Source organism: Acipenser ruthenus, chromosome 56 (genome assembly GCF_902713425.1).
Source record: "Acipenser ruthenus chromosome 56, fAciRut3.2 maternal haplotype, whole genome shotgun sequence".
Taxonomy (NCBI): Eukaryota; Metazoa; Chordata; class Actinopteri; order Acipenseriformes; family Acipenseridae; genus Acipenser; species Acipenser ruthenus.
The window spans coordinates 4923720-4942220 of NC_081244.1; the positions used below are offsets into that span (position 1 = coordinate 4923720).

Sequence of the window (18501 nt, forward strand, 5' to 3'; positions counted from 1 at the left end):
TTTCTCTTTTACTTTTCTACTCTCTGAACAGCCTCCCTCTGCTCTGTGCTGATGGAGTAGAGAAAGAGAAAGGGAGGCTCTTATACTCTCTGAACAGCCTCCCTCTGCTCTGTGCTGGTGAAGCAGAAAAAGAGAAAGTGAGGCTCTTATACTCTCTGTACTACTGTTAAAAATGTTTGTCTTTTAGTTTTACATTTTTTTATTCTATAATAAAATAAAAACAATGCAGTAAAATGATTTCATCAAAGCGTCCCCAAATCTATAAAAATAACTACTCTTGGTGTATCTTACTGTCAGTGAAAAAGAACAACTCTATTGAAATCTAACACTGCTGTACTTTTTTTTCTAAAGCAAATCCTTTAAAAGGTGAAAATTGGCATGATTACAGATTACCGAGTAGCACTGTCACAGAAACCTAGTTTTCCTGTGAGCAATTTAGACTTCACCTGCCATTGGACTAAGAAGACATTTTCAGGAGTAATTATGGGATTACAAGAATTATTTGCTAAAGATCTGAGTTCATATTTCTGTGTCAGCTCATTAGTGACACTTCTTCACATATATATAGATATATATTGTCAAGAGAAATACCTGGATTTCAAGATCTAAAGAATATAGGGAAATTTACAAACTAGAGGAGTCCATTCAGCCCATCTAAGCTCATCCGGTCCCTAGTAGCTGATTGATCTAAAAAAAATTGTCAAGTCGGGTCTTAAAGGATCCCAGTGATTCAGCAACATGACTAGGTAACCCATTCCATCCCCTCACCATACCCATTATAATCAATCATTTTTTAATGCCTTATACCTCTAGATCTGTGTATTTAATAGACACTTCTTCACACAGAGAGTGGTGAGGGGATGGAATGGGTTACCTAGTCATGTTGTTGAAGGAGACTCTTTTTCACACAGAGAGTGGTGAGGGGATGGAATGGGTTACCTAGTCATGTTGTTGAAGGAGACTCTTCTTCACACAGAGAGTGATGAGGGGATGGAATGGGTTACCTAGTCATGTTGTTGAAGGAGACACTTCTTCACACAGAGTGGTGAGGGGATGGAATGGGTTACCTAGTCATGTTGTTGAAGGAGACACTTCTTCACACAGAGAGTGGTGAGGGGATGGAATGGGTTACCTAGTCATGTTGTTGAAGGAGACTCTTCTTCACACAGAGAGTGGTGAGGGGATGGAATGGATTACCTAGTCATGTTGCTGAAGGAGACTTCTTCACACAGAGAGTGGTGAGGGGATGGAATGGGTTACCTAGTCATGTTGTTGAAGGAGACACTTCTTCACACAGAGAGTGGTGAGGGGATGGAATGGGTTACCTAGTCATGTTGTTGAAGGAGACTCTTCTTCACACAGAGAGTGGTGAGGGGATGGAATGGATTACCTAGTCATGTTGCTGAAGGAGACTTCTTCACACAGAGAGTGGTGAGGGGATGGAATGGGTTACCTAGTCATGTTGTTGAAGGAGACACTTCTTCACACAGAGAGTGGTGAGGGGATGGAATGGGTTACCTAGTCATGTTGTTGAAGGAGACTCTTCTTCACACAGAGAGTGGTGAGGGGATGGAATGGGTTACCTAGTCATGTTGTTGAAGGAGACACTTCTTCACACAGAGAACGGTGAGGGGATGGAATGGGTTACCCAGTCATGTTGTTGAAGGAGACTCTTCTTCACACAGAGAGCGGTGAGGGGATGGAATGGGTTACCTAGTCATGTTGTTGAAGGAGACTCTTCTTCACACAGAGAGTGGTGAGGGGATGGAATGGGTTACCTCGTCATGTTGTTGAAGGAGACTCTTCTTCACACAGAGAGTGGTGAGGGGATGGAATGGGTTACCTAGTCATGTTGTTGAAGGAGACTCTTCTTCACACAGAGAGTGGTGAGGGGATGGAATGGGTTACCTAGTCATGTTGTTGAAGGAGACTCTTCTTCACACAGAGAGTGGTGAGGGGATGGAATGGGTTACCTAGTCATGCTGTTGATGCTGAATCACTGGGATCCTTTAAAGCCCAACTTAAAGCTCTGGGATCAATCAACTCCAGCTGTGTCCTGGGCTCTGTGCCGCATAGTCGTGATTTGTTAACCCAAGTAAGGACAATAGAAAGCTCTTTTTTTAGACAGTTATAAGGCACTGCCTGTTGATGTTGTGTACTTCCCTGCAGCTCTACAAGATGCACTATTTAATCAGTTGTGTAGATGTGTTCTCAATTTCCAATGGCTTCCATGACTTATAGGAGCAAAGCTTTTTGACACCTTTAAGTTTGGAACAAGGCTCTGAACTGTATTAAGAATGCACTGAACTGTGTGGTGGTGTGCAGGGGGAGTCATAAAGTCAGGGGAGAGCAGGGTCCCCGTTTGTCTCCCTTGTAAAGGCATTGCTGCGTGATGTGCAAGGTGAATCATACAGTTAGGGGAGCACAGGTTTCTGGCTGTGCAAAGTCGCTGCTCTCCTCTGGGGATTCCACTGGGAGCATTGGCTCAGGCGCTCCTGCGGGTTAGGGAGGCAAAGGGACTGTTTCTCCTCATCACGCAACAGCAGTCCCTACTGGTCAGATGGGGAGCACAAAGCAAACACCTGAAGGACTGTACTTTGTCCTCCAGGGGGCGGTAGCTCACATCCGCTGTGGAGCTCCTGGGTATAAAGAGGCGATTGGCTTAGAGATCGGAGGATGCCCACTGACCTTCAGTTCTCCTGAGCTGTTGTGGGGAGTTGCTGTGGTGAGGGAGCATAAATGGAGATTCTAAATTGGGAATGAAATAGGGGGGAAATAATAGGTTTTTTAAATATGCATTAATATGCTTTACCATGCTTTCACTGTGCTTTATTACACTTGGTTGTGCTTTTGAAACACAAAACTCCTGGACCTCTGTTTTGGGTGGCGTTCAGGAACATACTAGCAATAAACAACACAAAAACAAAGAAAACAAATCTGGATCTGCTCTGAAATTTGGAAGAACTAATTAAAACAATCCCAGTGTTTTTTACTGCAGCGCACGTCAAAGGAAATGAGGAAAAATGCTATGCTAAACAGAACAATATGCCCACAGTTTTTTTTGTTTTTTTTTATTATTGCCGGGAGAAAAAGGAGGTCAATTTTGTTACACAGCTCTGTTAACTAATAACTGCAAAACATGCACACAATGTCAGGTGATATATTTCTTCGAGCCATCTCAATTTGTAACTGTGCAATAGGTCAAGGTAATGCTTGGTTAGCTAAGCAAAAGTGTAGGGTACAAATCTAAGGCAGTTATGACAAGGTTGTATAATGCATGGGTGGGACCACACTTCGAATACTGTGCCCAGCTCTGGTCACCACGGCACCAAAGAGACAGTGTGGCCCTAGAGAGAGTCCAGCAAAGAGCAACCAGACTGATCCCAGCAGGGCTTAAAGGAATGAGCTACGAAGGGAGGCTGAAACAACTGAAGCTATTCAGCCTCAAACAAAGAACAATCAGGGAGGACATGATTGAAGTCTTTAAAATCTTAAACGCAGTTGACATGGCAAACCTAAAGAATTAAGGTGGACTTCATTGATTGATGCAAAAGATTTTAATGATCAATTAAGTTAACTATTGTTTGATTGACTAAGTTAACCCTAACCAATACTTTTAGCACAGCACAGAAACTAAATTAAGTGGCGACAGAGGGAAGGAGACACGTCTTCACACAGAGAGTGGGGAGGGGATGGAATGGGTTACCTAGTCATGTTGTTGAAGGAGACACTTCTTCACACAGAGAGTGGGGAGGGGATGGAATGGGTTACCTGGTCATGTTGTTGAAGGAGACACTTCTTCACACAGAGAGTGGTGAGGGGATGGAATGGGTTACCTAATCATGTTGCTGGAGGAGACACTTCTTCACACAGAGAGTGGTGAGGGGATGGAATGGGTTACCTAGTCATGTTGTTGAAGGAGACTCTTCTTCACACAGAGAGTGGTGAGGGGATGGAATGGGTTACCTAGTCATGTTGTTGAAGGAGACTCTTCTTCACACAGAGAGTGGTGAGGGGATGGAATGGGTTACCTAGTCATGTTGCTGAAGGAGACTCTTCTTCACACAGAGAGTGGTGAGGAGATGGAATGGGTTACCTAGTCATGTTGTTGAAGGAGACACTTCTTCACACAGAGAGCGGTGAGGGGATGAATGGGTTACCTAGTCATGTTGTTGAAGGAGACACTTCTTCACACAGAGAGTGGTGAGGGGATGGAATGGGTTACCTAGTCATGTTGTTGATGCTGAATCACTGGGATCCTTTTAGACCTGACTTGACAAAGATCTGAGATACTAGGAACCGGACGAGTGTTGATGGATTGAATGGCCTCCTCTCGTTCATACATTTTCTTATGCTCTTATATTCGTATTCATCCTTGAATATGCACTGACCACTTTATTAAGACGTACTGGCCTAATTCTATTTTGCCCTTTTGTCCTGAAACTTGTAAAATTGTTAAATCGTCCTGGTTTTGCTATTTTGTTTTCACAAAACTGTAGCCCTGTGCTCAGCAAGTTGACAGCACAGTCATTTATTATACGCAAATAAAATAAAGAAACGTGTGAAATACTTGTTTAATAATTCTCATTATGTGTTTAATAATGAATATTCTGTTTAACTTTCTGGACCATGGTTAGTTATTTTTTATTTATTTATTTTTTATTTTGCCTCCTGCCAAGTTAGCTTTTTAAGTTAGTCCCTATTGTGTTTTGAGTAACACTGGCATTTCTGCTGAAGAGCAGCTCCTGAATCTAAGAAAATAGTTCCATGCATTTTCTCTGCCATGCCCATCCATTCATTATATAGGTTTCAAATGTACAGTTTCGAAAGAAACCACGTGGTTTAGCAAACATGTATTTTGTTTGCAACATGATATCTGGTGCTACATTAGTTTTTAAAAAAAAAAACATATTTTTTCAAGCTATGCTTTTAGACTGTCTTGCACTTCCTGGGTCACCTAAAGCGTGAAATTGTCCCCACCCCTTCACTGGCTTCTTTCCTGTCAATAACCAATCAGCTGCTTCCCCTATTGACTGACATGCTTTCAGCCAGTAGCATGACCCAGAAGACACTGCTGGGGTGAAATGACAAAGAAAGTAAAGTAGACTTCCTGGAAGGCAAGGTAAGCAAACTGAGAACTTTCTTTAGCCTGGTGTAGTACCAGATATCATGTCTTTGCCTTTAAAAGCTGCACATTTATATAGCTAATAGACCTGCTAAAGGGGTGGCTGAAATTATTTGATTGGCTGCAATCGCTTTCATATTTGGCAGTGTTTGGAGTTCGAAAAGAGGTGCTTCGGAATGTGTATTGTAAACATTTGGGAATGGGAATAATTAGGGATGGCAGCTCGCTCCCAGATGGTCCTAGAACATTTGGACTGGCGCCTGTTTTTAAAAGACAAACTATACTGATGTACAATGAAAATGCAACAGTCTAAGTTTTGTATCAATAGCTCACTGGGCACATACATAATGTTATTTACATTTTAAATAGTGAGCAGATAGGTTTGTTGATTGTTTGAGTAGTATAGTTCCTTGGGATAACAACATGCTGAGCTCATGTGATTTCATAAAAACTCCAGATGTTCAGTGTTTGGTATTTGAGTTGAGTTAGAATTGCCAAAATGAGTTACTTAAGAATCTGTATGAACAGCCATTCGAAAAGACATGATTTTAATTAACGCAAGAACAGTGAAAGATACGACTGTGCCCCATTTGAGTAATGAAGATCGCCTGGTTGCTATTGGCATGATTGTAGATGGCCTGTCTGTGAGAGAAGTTGCCCGGAGAATGAGATGTTCTGTTTCAACAATCAGCAAACTAGTCCAGAGAAACCAGGAAACCGGCTCTGTGAAGGACAGGCCACGTCTTGAAAAGCAGAGGGTCACCACACCAGCCCAGGACCGTCACATCCGACTGATCCATTTGCGTAATCGTTTTCAGACTGCAATGGCTGCAGCATGAGAAATTCGAGGAAGAAATAACCCGCGCATCAGCAGAATGACTGTAGCTCCCCGTCTGCATGAAAATGATTTGCATGCTCTGGGGCCGTTCAGGAGTAACATGTTGACAGCTGAGAGACAAAATCACCATCTTCCGTGGACCAGAGAACATCTGAGGTGGTGGCAGAGAGAGGTCTTGCCGTGGCCAGCTTTTTCTCCTGACCTGAGTCCAATAGAACATCTGTGGGACCAAATCGCCAGCGCCATCCACAGGAGACATACTTCGCCAGCCAACCTTTGCCAGCTGGCTGCAGCTGCACAGGAAGAGTGGCGGAACATCCCACAGCAGTCTATCCAGAGTCTGATCAGGTCTATGCGTCAATGCTGCCAGGATTGTGTTAATGCTCAGGGAGGTCATACCCGATACTACCTTTGTAATGTTTTAATTCTGACAGTGTGTCACGTTTCATACTTAATCATGATTCTTTGATCTGTATTTTTGTTCAAATTTTCCGTGATTTTGTTTGATATCTATGTTTAAAATAATTGATTAAATCCATTAGACCCGAGTGTTGCGTTTCTTGAATGGCCTCCCCAATCACTTTACAGTTCCATCTCTTCACGATATTTAAAACAAATATATAAATACAACAATTTAAAAATGAAGGCTGAAAACTGGACATCTGATCAACCTAGTTAAGGCAAAATCCCCTCTAGCACAGAAAAGGATAATATTTCAACACTATTTGCATCCTCCCACACATATAATTAATGGTTCTGCACCACCTTTAGTATGTCTGTTTTCAACACTAACAACCAGTCATGTCTTGGCTTGTCTTAAATGTCTTCCCTTAGGCTACATTTATATTTATGTGTTTGTGGATGTATTTGCCCTTATAGAAACATTTAAAATATGCTCCCATTATAATCCTAGTGTCTTTCCCTGCTGAAATTGTAGCAGAACCGTTAGTGAACTACAGCATTGATTAACTGTCCCCTTTAACTTTTTAAGAGGCTTGCCATCATTTCACGTCAGTCGTAATGTCTTAAATCCAAAGGTACAGGAACATCACTAACATTTTCTTCAACAAGAATTATTATGTCAATTCCATTTGTATACCAAACTTCTAGTAACACATATAATAAATAGGTGATGCATTTATCTAATGAAGTGGGATATCTAGTCATGTTGTTGATGCTGAATCACTGGGATAATTTAAGAACTTAATCAAGTTTTGAAATCAATCAGTTGCTGGGAACCGGATGAGCTTCGGTGGGCCGAATGGCCTCCTCTCGTTTGTAAATGTTCTTATGTTCTTTAAACATACCCACACACAACCCTGCGTATGTCAAAGTGAGATTGTCATCATCTCCCCCACAGATTCCTTTCCTGTGTCTCAGCTTTACAGGTACTCATTATCCTATCCTCAGCATATTAGCTGCAGGTGTTCCTGGAAATTTGAAATAAACTGCAACATTCTTTTATAGGAATATCCACTGGTATATATATATATATATATATATTTTATGTAGTCGTTGCCAATTATTTTTTATTATTTTCTCCCCAATTTGAAATGCCCAATTATTTTTAGGCTCAGCTTCACCGCTACCACCCCTGCGCTGACTCGGGAGCGGCGAAGACGAACACACGCTGTCCTCCGAAGCGTGTGCCATCAGCCGACCGCTTCTTTACACTCTGCAGACTCACCGTGCAGCCGCCTCAGAGCTACAGCGTCGGAGGACAACGCAGCTCTGGGCAGCTTACAGGCAAGCCCGCAGGCGCCCAGCTAGACCACAGGGGTCGCTGGTGCGCGGTGAGCCGAGGACACCCTGGCCGACCTAACCCTCCCTCCCCCCGGGCGACGCTCGGCCAATTGAGTTTACAAACGAGAGGAGGCCCCATTCGGCCCATCTTGCTCGTTTGGTTGTTAGTAGCTTATTGATCCCAGAACCTCATCAAGCAGCTTCTTGAAGGATCCCAGGGTGTCAGCTTCAACAACATTACTGGGGAGTTGGTTCCAGACCCTCACAATTCTCTGTGTAAAAAAGTGCCTCCTATTTTCTGTTCTGAATGCCCCTTTATCTAATCTCCATTTGAGACCCCTGGTCCTTGTTTCTTTTTTCAGGTCGAAAAAGTCCCCTGGGTCGACATTGTAAATACATTTTAGAATTTTGAATGCTTGAATCAGATCAACGCGTAGTCTTCTTTGTTCAAGACTAAATAGATTCAATTCTTTTAGCCTGTCTGCATACGACATGCCTTTTAAACCCGGGATAATTCTGGTCGCTCTTCTTTGCACTCTTTCTAGAGCAGCAATATCCTTTTTGTAACGAGGTGACCAGAACTGAACACAATATTCTAGATGAGGTCTTACTAATACATTGTAAAGTTTTAACATTACTGCCCTTTATTTAAATTCAACACTTCTCACAATATATCCGAGCATCTTGTTGGCCTTTTTTATAGCTTCCCCACATTGTCTAGATGAAGACATTTCTGAGTCAACATAAACTCCTAGGTCTTTTTCATAGATTCCTTCTACCTTCCATTGCAGCTCTGTGCTGAGAAAGGTTTATGTGTAACTTTTTTTTGTTTTACAATCCAATATTAATGCAGACTCCCAACTAATTTCAATTCTAAGAAAATCATTTTTGACATTTTTTTCTGGAGCTGAGAAAAAACTGTAGGTTATCAGGGAGTAACCTAGCTGCAACAGCTATGATCTTAATTCCATTGCTTATCTTGTCAAACTAATATCACTTCTGTTAATGTAACCATCTGGTTATTATCACCTAATAATACACTTCAGTGATTATTAATTAGTTATTTAGCAGATGCTTTTATCCAAAGAGATTAGGTGGTGAACTACGCATCACAACTGCTGCTGCAGAGTCACATCCAATAGGACCTCGTTTGTTTTACGTCTCATCTGAAGGACGGAGCACAAGGAGGTTCAGTGACTTGCTCAGGGTCACACACAGTGAGTCGGGATTTGAACTAGGAGCCTCCTGGTAACAAGCCCCTTTTTAAACCCCTGGACCACCAAGCCTCTTTTAACTGGATTATCACATCCACTTAATATCACATGTATCAGTCATACTGGAAACTGATTTCCTCCCCACAATGTAACTGGAAACAAAGTTGCAAGACAAACATTAAAGTTTATTTTGCAGCGATCCACTTTTCATGTTCAGACTCTTAATAAATGCTTCAGAAATCAAATTGTGACTTTTTATAAGGACATAAGGAAAGCTACGGATGCAATTGGCTGATTCAGCCCATAAGTGCTGGTTATACTTTGCATTTACCATAGGGTTAGTTTACCATTGTTTCATATACTTTACCAGACCTCTGTGTGCTTTACCATGCTTCCCTATGCTTTACCAGACCTCTCTGTGCTTTACAATGCTTCCCTATGCTTTACCGTACCTCTCTGTGCTTTGCAATGCTTCCCTATGCTTTACCGTACCTCTCTGTGCTTTGCAATGCTTCCCTATGCTTTACCACACCTCTCTGTGCTTTACAATGCTTCCCTATGCTTTACCAGACCTCTCTGTGCTTTACAATGCTTCCCTATGCTTTACCGTACCTCTCTGTGCTTTACAATGCTTCCCTATGCTTTACCATACCTCTCTGTGCTTTGCAATGCTTCCCTATGCTTTACCACACCTCTCTGTGCTTTACAATGCTTCCTTATGCTTTACCATGATTTCACTGTGCTATATCACACTTTGCTATGCTTTTACTATGGGAAACTTTTATAAGTGTTAGATTGCAATGGTTTGTTTTATGCTTTACCATACCTCTCTGTACTGTACAAACCTGGCTTTGTTTTTATGAGGACTGTATGGTTCTCTATTGTGTTTTCTCCTCATTATTTGCCAAGCATACTAACTATCCCAGCAAAAATGTATTCTAATATTGATATCTTTTTACCCAATTGAAATTATAATCTACGAAACCACGGATATAATTTAGCTTAACAGGTTTATCTTTTTTTTTATAAATTTTATTTTTTTGTTCCAATGAAAGAATACATCCGAAAAACACAAGTGTGATTTCTCGGAATTTAGAACAGTACACCGAGTTCTGGTTCAGGAAAAGGGAGATTTGATTTGGATATTTTTAGACAGCCCTGTATTTTTCCCCATAGATGCAACATCCTGTTGAATCATTGGGTGGGACAGAGTCACATGGTCTCTGATGACCTTTGGTGACATAATGTGTGATTCTGTAGCTCTCCCAGATTGACATGTTTTTATGAAGAGCTCAAAGGTCAAGGCCTTACCTCCTACTTGTGGAAATGATCCATTTCCTGTCTTCAGAACTCTACGCAAAAGTAAGCAAGGACTACCAGCAACACACAATCCATCCCCCCCCATCGCCACAGCTGTGAATTCAAAATATCAGTGTGATGGAAAAGTGGATGACTATGACGTGTCTCACCAGTGCGTAGAGAATAGTATAGAAGAAGAAATAAATAGCTTACTGAAAATTGATGAGCAAAATGAGGTTATTGGTATCATGGTAAATTAAATGGACTGATTTATAGTATGTGGAAGACATCACTATAAATGATTGTGTTCTATGTCATAATGTAAGTGTGACGTACAGGCAGATGTTTATACAAAGTATATGTATATATATATATAGTGAGCCAGCTCACAGGTTCACCAGCAGGAGGCATTCATGGCAGGCTAGGAACAAGCCCACAGGTGTTGCAGATAACACAATGATAGACCTGTGCCATGACGTCAAGGTGTTAACGGGTAAACAGGCTGCAGGTGTGGTTAGGTAGGGGATCAAGGTTGTACCATGGTTAATTCTCATTAGCCTTAATTGGCCCGCACCTGTAGCCTGTAACGGTCCAATTACCAGATGATCCAGCACCTTTAGAAGAAAGCCTTCACAACCAGTGAGCAGCGTTAGCTTATCTACAACCAAGACTGAATGGGAATACAAAAGAGAAGCTGAAACTGCCTTTGCTACTGAAATCCAGCGCTGTTGGAAGGGAATACAGCAAAGAGGAAAGAGACGCCGCTGGTTAACTGTCCAGTTAGTTTACGTTGTTGTTGTGTTTTTTTTTGTTATACAAATCCTGTTTGAACTGTTTATTTTCTTCACAGCTCATCTCGCAACCAGGATTGTATTTTCTTTTGTGAAGTAAGCGATCAAGTTTATTTCTTTTGTTTTTGTGAAGTTTAATAAACAAACTTGGATTATATTGGAAACTACTGTCTGCTTCATCTGTGTGCACCGACACGCCCACAATATATATAACTTGGAATTCTTAAAGAATTCTGTGGATGACATCATGAATACATCAGAATAGGATGTTCATTCCAAGAGGTTCCGAAGTTCCTAGTTTGAAGATAAACTCACATTCCTGTTGTTTCCGAGCAGCATTTGGTCCACAGCGCTGACTGATCCCACAGATGGTCTTCAGCAGTGTGATTATCATTGATAAAATGTCAGGCTAGTGGAAGTGTAGTGGTGTTAATTTGAATGCTTTGTAAGTGTTTCACAAAGCGGTCTGTTTGTGACATTTCTTGCATATAATGCAATATACTATTCCTTTAGAAATGCATGTTCATGGATGTTGAATGATGATTTAGCTCCTGTGATCTCAGTTTGGGTCTTATTGTATTTACATGTGTGTGTGTGTGTGTGTGTGTGTGTGTGTGTGTGTGTGTACATACTTTTATAATCTTGGTATTCTTATTTATAATAAATAATCTATCTGTAATCTGTAAAAGGGTACCATTGTAGTGCTACTGTCTTTCTGCCTTGCCATTCATCAGCCAGGCTTGTCAACCCTATTGTACTGAGAGTTAGATTCACTTCCTACGTATTGCTTTGTACTAAACCGGTACTTTTTATTTGATAACTCCAGTTGATTCACTGAGGAATGGGGGTAATGACTGACTCTGCTCATTTTCGCCCAAGTTTTTATGCACCCCGCTGACTGTGTGGGTGTGTGAGGCTCAGGCCTCCTTTTTCACACACGCCCCCCCATTGCGCCTTGGGATCCTGACCCCCAATTCGGAAAACAACCCCCCTCCGCCCACAGTCCTGCCCCCTGGCCTGCAATGCACTTAGAACAATCGGGCACTTGCAGAGACACCTATGGCAGATGGATCATCAATGGACCCTGCTGTTGCCACTATGTGTTCAAGGCACAGGGTGGGAGGTAAGGTCGAAGGAATGGATTATTTAAACCGATTACTTTGAAAAAAAATGGAACTAGTTAAAATTACAAAAATATTCTTTGAAGATCTGGCTGTCGAACCCGCTCCTTGCCTATTCCGATGCCATTTTCTAGCGAGACAATATCAAAAACATTCATGTGACATGCAAGGTTTGACTTGCACTGTTGAAGCTCTTTCTGGTTTACGAGTTATGCATTTATTTGTAGTCCTTTTAGAAAATGCGTTACAAGTTACTGAAAAATGTAATCAGATTACAGTTACAAGTTACTGAAAAATGTAATCAGATTACAGTTACAAGTTACTGAAAAATGTAATCAGATTACAGTTACAAGTTACTGAAAAATGTAATCACATTACAGTAATGTTACTCCCCAGCACTGTACATCATAAATATTAAAGGGTCAATGGGTTTAAAATCCTACCTGGTATTAGTTGTATTTATCTTCAGTTGTATTAGTTTCTTTGTAACAAATGGGGCTCAATTCAAAATGAATGACTTCATAACTCAGGGGCAGTGCAGAAGATATCTAGGTGTTATTCCTGCAGGATTCAGTAGGAATTTGCAGCCATTATTTTAAAGAGTTACCAAATATACAAGCAAATGTCTTTAACAGAAGAAAAAGGGGGACCTTTGATAATGTTGATAATGCTAATACAAAGCAGGGACATTCATTTTAAAAACTGTGGTTAGCACTAATTCAATGGCTGCCTCTCATTTGTACCCTTAGAATTGTCACTAACCCCCTTATTTTGCATCTCAATTTGGATGCCATAAATAAAAAGTCAATAAGTCTTTGGGCTTTTATTTTTTTTTTGATAATTCTGTGTTTATTATGCTCTGGCTAAACTGCATAGTTTCCATATTGTGTGAAACCCGTGTTTTATGTAACACATGGAAATTGTTCTTGTGGTTTACGCAATCACAGAACCCCTTGATAGAATTAGCTCCTTATAATCCCATCTATTTCAATTACACATTGTTTAAAAAGCCTAACCACGCCCCTGGTTTAAAATGAAACATTTAAGGCATGGCTCATTAGGAACAAAGATTTAACAGCAACTTTTATTCACAGCCTATTGTGAAATCCCAGTCAAGTAATTGGGCATTAAGGGTGCTCAAACTCCTCCAGCAAACTGGTAAACTGTAGTGACTTTCACAGAATGGGTGCATGTACGGCTCTGGCCAAAGGTTTTTCATCACCTAGAATTTTAGGACTGAGACATAATTAAAAAAAAAAAAACTTTATGAACATAATTTAGATATTTTATTTAACATCATGTAATCAAAGAAACTACAAAATTAAATTGCAAAAGTCTACCGGAAGCCATAATAGTAGTACAGTATTTCATGTTACATTTTTTTTTTCAATTTTGGTCAGTATTTCGTAAAGTATATGGGGGGTGGAAGCGGTATGTAATTTAATATGTTAACGTAACATTATTCAGCAGGTTTTATTGGACTTTATGAAGCAAAATGAGTTCATTCTATAGGGGGAAGCAAAAGCTCTCCACCACGGCACTTTGTTCAGCTTTAAAGATTATTTTACGAAAAAGACCTCACTGTGCTTTACAATGCTTCCCTATGCTTTACCGTACCTCTCTGTGCTTTACAATGCTTCCCTATGCTTTACCACTCCTCTCTGTGCTTTACAATGCTTCCCTATGCTTTACCATGCCTCTCTGTGCTTTACAATGCTTCCCTATGCTTTACCAGACCTCTCTGTGCTTTACAATGCTTCCCTATGCTTTACCAGACCTCTCTGTGCTTTACAATGCTTCACCATGCTTTCACTGTGCTTTCACAAGGACAGTATGTTTCTTTATTGTGGGATTCCTCATTATTTGCCACGCTTACTAACTATCCCAGCAAATCGGAATTTGAAACAGTACGTGAAGTTCTGGTTCAAGAAAAGGGAGATGTTTTGGGGACTCTGATTTATAGCTCAGCCCTGTATTTTCTATGTTTTGAGACCATGTATTTAACATATCACATAATGGAATAACATGCGGTCATTAGTTACCATTGTCATGCAAAATAGAATCTACGCACCCCAAAAATGTCTTTCGCGATATTATATATATATATAACTGGAAACAATAAAAAATATACAAGCAATAAGTTAAAAAAATGACAGATGAAAAATACAAATAGCTGAAATATACCACAAATGTTATATAAACTGCATAAACTGTATTCATTAAAAAGAATAATGTTGCCAAAATAAAATATTGCTATCATTCATCCGCTTCCCGCCGGCAAAGAAAGAGTTAACAGATATGACACGCTTGATCTGCAGAGAGAGAGAGAGAGAGAGAGAGAGAGAGAGAGCAGCTCCGAGATTTAACTCAAATACCCGCAGCACCTGCCCACACTTGAATAGAAACTTCCCTTCATTGTGCAAAGTTTTCGTTCTGCACCAGGAATCTGAACTCATTTTCCATTGCATGTCATTTTAACCGCACACACAATTTTATTCCTTGGCAAACTTTTTGCACTTCATTTGGAAAACTAACTTTTCTTTGGAGCTGCAGTTTGGGACTTTTTTTCCCCCGTTGTTCTACAAGAAGAATTTGTTAACGTGTTTTTTCCATGTCGCAAATTAACACAGCTCTTGGACCGTGCACCTAATAACATTTCTACCTGTCGCTGTACTTAATATCGCCGTGTCAAGAAAGCTACACAACGAGCATTCAAAAGGAATGTGAAACTGGGCTACCTGCAGGGGTTGGTCCGAAAGCTTCAAGAACAAACGACGGGTTTCAGTTTATTTCAGTATAGCAAGATTTTAAAAAAAACAGAGGTAAGTATGTTAAGTATTTTATAAGTTAACACGTTTCTCGTACACAGTCATTTCTCTTCATGGATATATATAATATATATATATATATATATATATATATATATATATAATATATATGCGCTTTGAGTATTAAGAAGCATTACTGTTTGACCACAACTATCCTGTTAATATTGTCCTTTAGAAGTGCGTGCATGACGTGTGGTCGTGTAACATTGTTTGACAGGATTTTGCCATTTGACTTTGAAATATTGTACAACTGACTACATTATTCCAAGGACATTTATGTTTATTTAGAATACAGACACATAACGAGGAGAAAGCGTGACCTTTACGTCTATCTCTGTTATTTATTGGTAAACATGTCCGGAATAATGATGTTAAATGTCTCGTTATTATTTCAGTCAGTCAGTCGAACATACCTCGTGATGTTTTTGTGTATGTTGGCATACTTCACAAAAACACGAATACATTCCTAGTAGTGCGTTAGTTTAACGTCTGTTTGCTAAACAAATAGCAATTATTTAAGTAAACGGCCACTTATAGGTGACAAACAGCTATCAAAGACTACCTGTTGTTTATCGTTGCATCGATGGTGTATTTAAAGTGTTACACATAGCGTGCGCCTTTTATTCATCTGTAAGTAAATATGATATGCAGTGTATAGCATATTTATAGGCACACATCTTTAAATCTTGTACTGCATGTGTGTTTTCATATACTGCATCCCCTCCCTTTATATACATGCAGTGTTTGATATTTACATTTTGAATAACGTTTTTGGTTATTGTTATTTGAAAGGGGTTTTGAAGTTTACTGTGTAAAAGTATGGCCTTTGGTTTCAGAGACTCTTGCCAAAAAAATAAAGAAACAAACAGGCCATTTATCATGTGTCAGAACTTTGACACTGCGAGTTTGCTTCTGTTAAGACACTGACAAGACGTATTGTTCATACTGGGAGATTTTAATGGTGTTGTGGGCGATGAAATATGCAGTCTCTATTGTGGAATATGTTATATATATATATATATATATAACTGGTTAGGTAATAACCTCAGTGTTACTCGTTTACAAACACTGTACTGGAACTGAGTTGGTTCGCTGTGCTGAGAATTAGTGGCACAGAATTCCACTGTAAAATTCAGACCGTGAGAAATGGACAATTACATTGGTTTGCGTCTTCCGCCTTCTCGTCTGAACTATTTGAGTTTGAGAATCGATTAGTAGCTTGTAAGTAGAATCCATTTAAGAATAAATTCAGGACGGGGGATTTTGGTAAATCTATTACGGAATATTTCATTTGGAGACTATCGAGAGGTAACATGAAGAATCATTTGGAGGTTTTTTGCCTCTTTCTTTCCATCAGATATCCACTTAAAAAAAAAACATTTAGAGGTAAGACCAGACTAACGGCAAATCTACATCACACCTTCGAGTGAAAACTATTGCCGCATCAAAACCATGATATGCAAATTCCCCCCAAAAAACTAAAAAAACATTTAAACAATATGCAAAACAGTACCAGCTTTTGGTTATTTAAGTATCGACAATGTGCTTGAAATAATGTAATGTAACAATTTAAGTTCACTCAGAAGCAGAGGAAGTACTAAATAGTCCACTAGCCTAACAGTAAAGTGACAGTCCATCTCACAAACTAATGTAAGTGATTCTACATGCTGAATTAGAAGTCTTTAAATTCTTAAAATGAATTGACATAGCTAACCCAAACCAATACTTTAAGCGCAGCTCAGAAACCAGGACCAGAGGACACACAGTTGGGAATTAATTGGAGATAGACTTACGACAGAGGGAAGGAGACACTTCTTCACACAGAGTGGTGAGGGGATGGAATGGGTTACCAAGGGTTACCTTGTTATGTTGTTGACGCAGAGTCACTGGAATCCTTTAAGACCCAGCTTGAGAGTTGAGTCGGCTACTAGGAACCAGACAAGCATTGATGGGCCGAATGGCCTCCTCTCGTTCGGAAATGTTCTTATGCTAAGTAAAAGAAAATCCTATGATTGACTTGTTTTCAATGTTGTCTTGTTTCCTTCGTGTGAAGTCTCAAAGTGTCGCATTAAAGTATCTACAAGGAGCAATCATTTTTCTTCACTAAAAGCTTCACGTAAATTTGCGTTAGTCACCATAACTGTGATGTGTGTGTTTTTCAAATTGGAAAACCTGAGAGATACAAAATGATGACACTACATATTGTTTGCTTCAGGTACTGTACCATACCCACGGGAAATTTGCATAATTACACAACATACTTGATTAAAAAACTTAGAAAGAAAAATCACATGGCTTGGTGCTTGACTGCACAGTCAGATTGACATGTTCCGGAATCGACAGGTTCCGGACTGTAGAGGGGATCACACCATTCATTTCAACAGGGATTTGGTCAGGACCCAGAAACGATGCTGAATTCTACAGAATGCTGGATTAGGCAGGTTTTGCTGAAGTTCCACTCTTTCTTCGGCGAAGCCCCTTTCAACAGTGTTTTGTCTGCCCTGATCATTAGCTCTGTATTGTGCCACACAGGGTTTGTGTTTTGTGCAGTGAGCTGTTCTGCCGCCTTTGTGTGTCAGAAGTCTGTTCTTTTAGTGCATTCTCGTTCCCAGACTACAGACTTTTGATTATTATTATTTTTTTTTGTGCCTGAATACACGATTTATTTTATGCACTCTTTCCACAGTTGTATCAGCAAAACAGGCTAATAAAAAATAAGGTTTTTGTAGCTAACAAAAGAATTTAATAATGTTCTCTTCCTTGAGCTCTTAAATGTGCCGTTTTGAAAGAAACACGTTGCAGCAAGCACGCATTTTTATTTTAAAATAACTGTTTTAAGAAACCTCTCTTTGCAAGATTTACTTGAGGCATGGAGACTGAACTGCTCCCTCCCTCACCCCCCCTAAGAGAAAGGGTGCTCCCTCCAGTCCAGGGCAGGCTTTAGGCATGGAGACTGGTACCAAGGTAGTAGAGTCATGTTTTTCTCTTCTTACTTTCAAGCTACCAATCCTCTTTCCCGAGGAAATCTATCCCCTGTTGATGCCTGTTGATGGAATTGATTTGTTCTGTATTTGGCAAAGAAAATACATCATTAGTGTTAAAAAAGTCCCCTAAGGCCAGCTACCTTTTTGATTAGTTTTGTTTGGCAATGTAGCACAGGCGTTTCTATTGACCCACAGGCCTAGACTAGTCTATCTGGAGTATTTGTTGTGGTTAGGGAGGGAAGCAGTGTGGCCTAGTCTAGTGGTTAGAGCTGAGGTGCTGGGAGGGAGGGAGGCAGTGTGGTCTAGTCTAGTGGTTAGAGCTGAGGAACTGGGAGGGAGGGAAGCAGTGTGGTCTAGTCTAGTGGTTAGATCTGAGGGACTGGGAGGGAGGGAGGCAGTGTGGTCTAGTCTAGTGGTTAGAGCTGAGGGACTGGGAGGGAGGGAAGCAGTGTGGCCTAGTCTAGTGGTTAGAGCTGAGGGACTGGGAGGGAAGGAAGCAGTGTGGCCTAGTCTAGTGGTTAGAGCTGAGGGACTGGGAGGGAGGGAAGCAGTGTGGCC

General features: G+C 40.4%; 1 protein-coding gene across 3 annotated transcripts in view; it reads left to right on the plus strand.

Annotated features, from left to right (window-relative positions):
* The first annotated feature begins 14436 nt into the window (after positions 1-14436).
* Positions 14437-18501, plus strand: part of LOC117404366 (semaphorin-3F) — a 59657-nt gene continuing 55592 nt past the window's right edge. For 2 of the 3 annotated variants that reach the window (XM_059017309.1, XM_059017308.1), the window contains exon 1: positions 14439-14953. The gene's annotated coding sequence lies outside the window, so the exon portion shown is untranslated. Of the gene's footprint in view, positions 14954-18501 lie in introns of all 3 variants that reach the window. The other variant, XM_059017310.1, reaches the window with a different exon arrangement.